We start from the raw sequence: 8,448 nt of genomic DNA, 5'->3' as shown, positions 1-8,448 counted from the left end.
AAACCAGTTCTGGAACACGTCCCACAAGGCCTGTTGCCTGGTGTCAGGGAGTCGGTCCCCTCCACCCCCAGGGCTACGAGTGGCTTGTGTACCTGCGGGCACCTGGGTCACGGGGCCCAGTCGTGGGGTGAACTGGGGATGACAGCACATTTTAGTGTGTGCCATCCACTAAGTCAGGTCTTCTCTCTGTACCTCTATTTGTCATCTGTAAGATGAGGAAGTTGGTGTGCGATAGAATTTGAACCACAAATGTGATGTTAAATTTCTAGTAGCCACGTTAAAAGTAAAGAGAGACTGAGATGGTTTAATCTAGGAATGCCTAGAGTGTATACTGATAGTGACTAAATGTAGAAATTTAAAAATGTTTTGCATGAGGAAGAACAAAGGAATGCCAATAATGCAGGGTGTTGAAAATAGATGGTCATTAATACTTTAAAACTTAACTTATGTGTGAGACTAAAACAAAAAAATGTTTGGTACAAAATTTAAATTTCAACTAGTTCATTTCCTAATATAACTTATGTGGACAGCTTAACCGAACACCTTAAGTACATGGAACCTTGAGTAGGGCATGAGATTTTGTAGGTTTGTCCAGAGTGACGCCTCGATAAATCCCAGAAGGATTTGAACAGTGAATAAAAAAATATTTGCGAAGTCCCCTTTGGGGGGATGGTGAGAAAGGGGAAAATTCAACTTCCCCAAGTGGAGAGTTCTTGCTGTTCTCACAAGCAGTGGTGACAACCAAAGCAATAGGCTGAGCCCCCAATCTTGGGGTTTTCACATGAACTTAACCCTGCAAAGGATAGGCTAAGCCTACTTAAAATTAGGTCTAAAAGTCACCCCCAAGAGAACCTCTTTTGTTGCTGAGATGTGGTGTCTCTCTGTCAGCCAACACTACAAGCAAACTCACTGCCCTCCCCCTCTCTACATGGGACATGACTCCCAGGGGTGTGGACCTTCCTGACAACATGGGACAGAAATCCTAGAATGAGCTGGGACTCAGCACCATGGAATTGAGAAAACCTTCTTGACCGAAAGGGGGAAGAGAGAAATGAGACAAAATAAAGTGTCCATAGCTGAGAGATTCCAAACAGAGTGGAGAGGTTATACTGGAGGTTATTCTTACGCACTAAATATGTATCACCTTTTTAGTTAAGATGTAACAGAGAGGCTGGAGGGAACTGCCTGAAAATGTAGAGCTGTGTTCCAGTAGCCATGTTTCTTGAAGATGGTTGATAATGATACAGCTTTTGCAGTGTGACTGTGTAATTGTGAAAACCTTGTGTCTGATGCTTCTTTTATCTACCTTATGGACAGATAAGTAAAACATATGGATTAGAAATAAATAAGTAATGGGGGAACAAGTGTTAAAATAAATTTAGTAGATTGAAATGCTAGTGATCAATGAAAGGGAGGGGTAAGGGGTATGATATGTATGAATTTTTTTCTGTTTTCTTTTTATTTCTTTTTCTGAATTGATGTAAATATTCTAAGAAATGATCGTGATGATGAATATATGACTATGTGATGAAAAGAGAATGTTCATATTGTATGTTGATTGGTTTTATTAATAAATTTTTTAAATGCATTTTTTATTTTTAAAAATAAAAAGAAACAGGGAATTAATTTTAGTAATATATTTTATTTTACCCACTATATCCAAAATATTATCATTTAAACCTGTAATAAATTTTTTTAAATATTAATGAGCCATTTTATCTTTTCCCCCCCGAAACTAAATCCTCAAAAATCAGATTGTAGTATACACAGACCACATTTCTAATGCTCAAAAGCCATGTGTGGCTGGTAGCTACTGTCCTGGCCAGCACAGGACTAGTGGTCTGAGGGACTTTTCTGACTCTGGCATTTTAGGACTCTGAATCACTCTGTCTAGGATGAGGTTCATGACATCAAGCAAAAGACATCAAGTTGAAGAGAAAAAAACAAATGAGACAAGACTTGGGGAGATCTCTCCCTATCCCTCTGGACAAGGAACTCATGAAAGACCAAAGAGAAAGGGGTGAGTGTGTTTTGTTTTCCTCTTCTTCATTGTTCTCTGGAGATGTTTTCTGTGTGGGGCCAGGAGGAGTGGGTGCATGTGCCTGCGTGGGGACGCTCCTTCCGAAGCGCTGTACTCTGTCCATCATCGTGCCAGGCCACTGAGGGGAACAGGGAGGGGGCCATTAAATGAAATTGTTTCCTGGGTCTCTTATCCTGCTAAAATGATCTGGAAGCTAAACAAGATTGGAAATCAATGAAAGAAATAGCATGGAGGGAGTCTGGAGGCCTGGGTTCAATTTCTAACACTGCTTATCCTCCTTTGAGTGTTATTTGGTTTAAGGTACCAGGGAAAGTTGTTGAGTGACACTAAAGGGACACTCACCTGACTGGAAATAGAGATGGAGATGAGAGAGCCCCACAGTAACAACACCTTGTTTCTCCTACAAGAGAGGCTAGTCGGACTTTGGAGAGGACCTGCATTCAGCTGCAAGGTCAGCAGGGGGTTATTTCCATAAGAATGGTCCTGGGTCTGCCTTTGTCTGGAAGCCCCAGAAATCAACCCCTCTTGACACCTCCTGACCCCCAGTCCCTGCCCCTCACCTCCATGGTCCCCACTTTCGATTGCAGGAAGGAACCAAACACAGGTGGCTCTTCCAGTGACCTTGTTCTGACCCCTTTACCCGTGCCAGCTCAAGCAGAATTCAAATTCAGGGCTGTAGAACCTTGGACCTGAGACTCCCCTTTCTTCTCCTCAGCTTCTTCACTAGCAAGATGGAAGGCAATGCCTGTCCTCCTCCCCAGCCTTGATTAAATCACGTTTAAGAAGCACATGAGTTTGTAGGAGAACAGCACACAGGAATTGTATTTAATGTAGTGCTAGCATCTGTGAATCACACCACCAACCAGTTATCTGCTAATAGCAGCTTTTTCATTCATTCCCTAAACAGTATGGGAACATTGGAGAGCCAACTGTGTCCAAGGCACTGTAGCATGAGAAAGAAAGAAGTATGAAGAAAGTCTCTATTCCTCGAGAGAGAATTTCTGTGTTTAGTCAATCAAGCAGCTACGGATTATCATCTACAGAAATGTACTGGGGAATCAAAAGAAAACTGCCTTTAAAGAGGCTGGTGGGGAGGTGGATGTTGTACTAGGGGTCACACCAGAGGGACCCAGTAGGGCCACTGCTGGACGCAGAAGGCAGCAGTCAACCCTCCCCCCAGATTCAGGGGAGACCTTCCGGAGGATTAAAGAATGAGGAAGAGTTTTTGAGATGGGAAAGCATTCCAGAGAGGGGGGAAGAATCTGCAATGGCACATGAGCCTGTAACAGCCCTTGCTCACTAACCAAGTGTGAGCATAAAATTTGGGCAGGGAAAGGTGACACTGGACAAGTGGCCAGCCTGAGTTTGGTCTGTGTCTTTCCTGGAAGCAAAAGGGCACTGACGGCGCGCAGCAGGGGACCAGCGTGGAGCGCTACGGGGTGGGAGCGCCACGCCGGTGCCATCGAGACTGGCGCAGAGGCCAAGCGGAGCAGGGAGGATGGTTGGACACCTCCCCGTAGACTTTTAGGCATTTATCTTTCTCCTCCCACCTTTTCCACAGTGCCTGACAAAATTCTGGACCCGTAAATTCTTCACGTATCCTTGCTGATTCATCCGTAGACTCGTCTGTGAGTCATGCTTTACTCCTTTTGCAGTGGGTTGAAGTCGTCCCCCCCGCCAAAAAAAAAGAAAAAAGAAAAAGCATGTCCACCCAGAACCTCAGATGTTACATTATTTAGAAATAGGGTCTTTGTGGATGTAATTAGGGCCCACAAGATGAAAACATCCTAGAATTGGGGTAATATCTAAATTCAATGACTGGGGTCCTTACAAGAAGATGAGAGGACGCAGAGGAGGAGGCCATGTGAGATGGAGCAGAGACTCGGATTCTGCTGCCACAACCCAAGGAAAGTCAAGGATGGCTGTGAACCCCCGGAGCTAGAAGAGAAGTAGGGGATGGTTTCTCCCTCGGACTCTCCGGAAGGAATCACCCTGCTCACACAGTGGTTTTGGACTCCCAGCCTCCAGAACTGTGAGAAAATACATTTTTGTTGTTTTAAGCCCTGACAGCCCCAGGAAAAGGAGCCACCCCTGAAATGTAGGCAACTTTCCAGCGGGTTGTGTGAAATACTAACAGCCTGCCTGATGCCGCGGGAGTCTGAAGTGGCCCTGGTTTCGCCTCCCCTCCTGCCTCAGGCCGCAGGGCGAGGAGTGGCGTGAGCAGGCAGGTAAACACGTGTGGAGTGAGGGCGAGGACACTCGACGCTCCGGAATGCAGTCTGGAGGGAACCCGTGCTTGCGGTCAGGTCAGCGTGCTGGCTGGCTACCAGCGCCTGCCTTAGCCCTTTGTTATCGGGCTATTTTTAAAATGCCCTGGTTTATGGCTGAGACTCCCCCTATCCCTACTCCTCACCATTTTCTGGGATTGACTCTAAGATCGTACTCGTCCCCAGGGTTTAAATTCTGAGCAAAGTTGTGAACTGAGGCCTCCACACTGAGACCAGGCAGGAGCTGCCAGACCCTCCAAGGCTGGGTCATAGAATCCTATTAAGTGCCCAGACTGGTTCAGGAACCTGAAACCCAATTCAGCTGGGGATTCTCCTCTCCCCACGCCTCAGCCCCAAAATCCCACCCCATGGGCGTACTCTGACTATGCCCCCCTCTTTGTTTCTGTGTGTGTGTGTGTGTGTGTGTGTGTGTGTGTGTGTGTGTGTGTGTGTCTCCCTTTCTCTTCCCATCTCTCTATCTCCATCCCTCTTTCTCTCTCTGACTTTGTGTCTGTCTCTCTGTCTTGTGTATGTATGTGTGTGTGTCCCTCCATCTTCTTCCCTCCTTCTCTCTCTCTCCTCCTCCACCTTTCTCCCACCCCTGGCCTCAGCCCAGGATGGGGAGTCAGTAGCCCAGAAGGCAGTGGTGTGCCTGGGGACACCCTCATTTTGGCCCCATTCTCAGTCAGGCCCCACATATCCATCTGTTCTCCTGGTCCATGCTGCTTAGGAGCCTTTTGTCAGAATTAGAGGCAGTGGATTAGAAAGAACTTGAGCCTTGTAGGTAGGAAGACGGGGCCTGAATCCTAGTTAACAATTAGTTACCTGGTCTCTTTCCTCATCTGAAAAAAGGAAGTTTGTTATACTTAAGTTTCAGGGTTGTGGCAAGCCTCAAATGTAATTATGTCTAGCACATGGGAGATATTCAATGACATTCAGTCACTCACTCTGTGATTTCTGGCTCTGAAGGCAGGAAAGCAGCTTCTTGGATATGTTCATGAAAGACAAGCATGGGGAAGCTGGCAAAATTGCTTTTCAGCATCTCACCTTTGTCGGGCCTTTCCCTCACTTCCAGACACCCAGATGCCCCTGTACTTCATACGTTGCTTAAAAAAAAAAATCCTCGAAAAAGATATGTGGAAGTTCTAACCCCCAGTACTCAGAATGTGACCTTATTTGGAATTGGGGTCCGTACAGATGGAATCAGGAGGGTTAAAATGACATCCCACGGGAGTAGGATGGGCCCTTAATTCAATATGTCTGGTGTTCTCATAAGAAGAGGAAATCTGGACATAGGTAGACATTCAGAGAAGAGAGCTAGGAAGGAGTCTCCAATTCAGATTTTGGACTTCCAGCCTCTAGAACTGTAAGACAATGAATTTCTGTTGTTTTAAGCTACCCAATTCATGGTACCGTGTTACAGCAGCCCTAGGAAATTAAAATAGTGTTAAAGGGGAGTATTACATATTGTCCCTTCCAAGAGTATTAAAAGAAGGGTCTATTATGCAAATGTTCCAAGAAATGATCATGATGATGAATATGCAACCATGTGATGATATTGTGAATTACTAATTATATATGTAGAACGGAATGACCAAAAGTTACAAATGTTTGCGTTTGTTTGGTGTTTTTTGGTATTAAAAAAAAATGTTTTTAATTAATAAAAAAATGCTGCTACAATAAACACATTTAGAAAAAAAGAGAAGGGTCTATTAATTCCACGCAGCAATAGAAAGTAATGAACAACTGATATACAGAATACAGATGAATCTCAAAAACATTATGCCAAACAAGAGAATAAAGAGTACATACTACTTTGAAATTTATTGCTTTTATGTATATATGTTATTTAAAGAGAAGGAAGAGTATAGCAAAGAAGATAGGATTTAACAAATGAGTATGACTGCTAAATCATTATATTGATATTTCTGTGGTCTCCACTGTCTTGGAGCAGCTAGAAGAAAAAACAAAAATCATGGAACTCTAACCAATACCAAAATTTAAAATCTGTTCTATAACTACTTCTTAAAATGTACTTGAAAATTTCTTGCTATTTTTGTATACATATTATATCTCACAATTTAAAAACATTTTTTAAAAAAGAGTACATACTGCGTGGCTCCACTTATATAACATTCTCGGACAGGCGAAACTAACTCTGGTGACAGAAAGCAGATCTGTTGGCGGAGGACGGGGTGAGGATTGGGGATTGCCGGCAAAGAGGCATGAAGGGACTTTCTAGGATTGATAGAAATATTCTGTGTCTTGATTATAGTAGTTGTTACATTGTGGTATGCATTTGTCAAAATTCAAACAGCACCTTTAAAATGAGTGCATTTAATTGAAAATGAAGTGCATTTAATTGAAAATCAATGAAGTTGATTTTTAAAGGCAAAAAAAGAGCCTATTTTTTTTTTATTAATTAAAAAAAATTAACTAACACAACATTAGAAATCAATCCATTCTACATATGCAATCAGTAATTCTTAATATCATCATATAGGTGTATGGTCATCATTTCTCAGTACATATGCATCGATTTAGAGAAAGAAATAGCACGACAACAGAAAAAGAAATAAAGTGATAACACAGAGAAAACACAAATAAAAATAAAAAGTACAAAAATATATAAGAGAAAGAAAAAAAAAACAAACAAAAAAAAACTATAGATCAGATGCAGCTTCATTCAGCGTTCCAACATAATTACATTACAGTTAGGCAGTATTGTGCTGACCATTTTTTTTTTTTTTTTTTTTTTTTTAGACATCATACCATTCTACATATGCAATCAGTAATTCTTAACATTATCACATAGATGCATGATCATCGGTTCTTAGTACATTTGCATCGGTTTAGAAGAACTAGCAGTATAACAGAAAAAAATATAGAATGTTAATATAGAGAAAAAAAATAAAAGTAATAATAATAAGAACAAAACAAAACAAAACAAGAACCTATCGCTCGGATGCAGCTTCGTTCAGTATTTTAACATGATTACTTTACAATTAGGTATTATTGTGCTGTCCATTTTTGAGTTTTTGTATCTAGTCCTATTGCACAGTCTGTATTCCATCAGCTCCAATTACCCATTATCTTACCCTGTTTCTAACTCCTGCTGAACTCTGTTACCAATGACATATTCCAAGTTTATTCTCGAGTGTCGATTCACATCATTGGGATCATACAGTATTTGTCTTTTAGTTTTTGGCTAGACTCACTCAGCATAATGTTCTCTAGGTCCATCCATGTTATTACATGCTTCATAAGTTTATCCTGCCTTAAAGCTGCATAATATTCCATCGTATGTATATACCACAGTTTGTTTAGCCACTCGTCTGTTGATGGACATTTTGGCTGTTTCCATCTCTTTGCAATTGTAAATAACGCTGCTATAAACATTGGTGTGCAAATGTCTGTTTGAGTTTTTGCCCTTAATTCCTTTGAGTAGATTCCCAGCAATGGTATTGCTGGGTCGTATGGCAATTCTATATTCAGCTTTTTGAGGAACCGCCAAACTGTTTTCCACAGTGGTTGCACCATTTGGCATTCCCACCAACAGTAGATAAGTGTGCCTCTTTCACCGCATCCTCTCCAGCACTTGTCATTTTCTGTTTTGTTGATAATGGCCATTCTGGTGGGTGTGAGATGATATCTCATTGTGGTTTTGATTTGCATTTCCCTAATGGCCAGGGACATTGAGCATCTCTTCATGTGTCTTTTGGCCATTTGTATTTCCTCCTCTGAGAGGTGTCTATTCAAGTCTTTTTCCCATTTTGTAATTGGGTTGGCTATCTTTTTGTTGTTGAGTTGAACAATCTCATTATAAATTCTGGATACTAGACCTTTATCTGATATGTCGTTTCCAAATATTGATTCCCATTGTGTAGGCTGTCTTTCTACTTTCTTGATGAAGTTCTTTGATGCACAAAAGTGTTTAATTTTGAGGAGTTCCCATTTATTTATTTCCTTCTTCAGTGCTCTTGCTTTAGGTGTAAGGTCCATAAAACCGCCTCCAATTGTAAGATTCATAAGATATCTCCCGACATTTTCCTCTAACTGTTCTATGGTCTTAGACCTAATGTTTAGATCTTTGATCCATTTTGAGTTAACTTTTGTGTAGGGTGTGAGATATGGGTCTTC

The sequence above is a fragment of the Tamandua tetradactyla genome, chromosome 7 (genome assembly GCF_023851605.1).
Source record: "Tamandua tetradactyla isolate mTamTet1 chromosome 7, mTamTet1.pri, whole genome shotgun sequence".
NCBI classification, from domain to species: Eukaryota; Metazoa; Chordata; class Mammalia; order Pilosa; family Myrmecophagidae; genus Tamandua; species Tamandua tetradactyla.
This window is presented reverse-complemented; position numbering follows the sequence as displayed.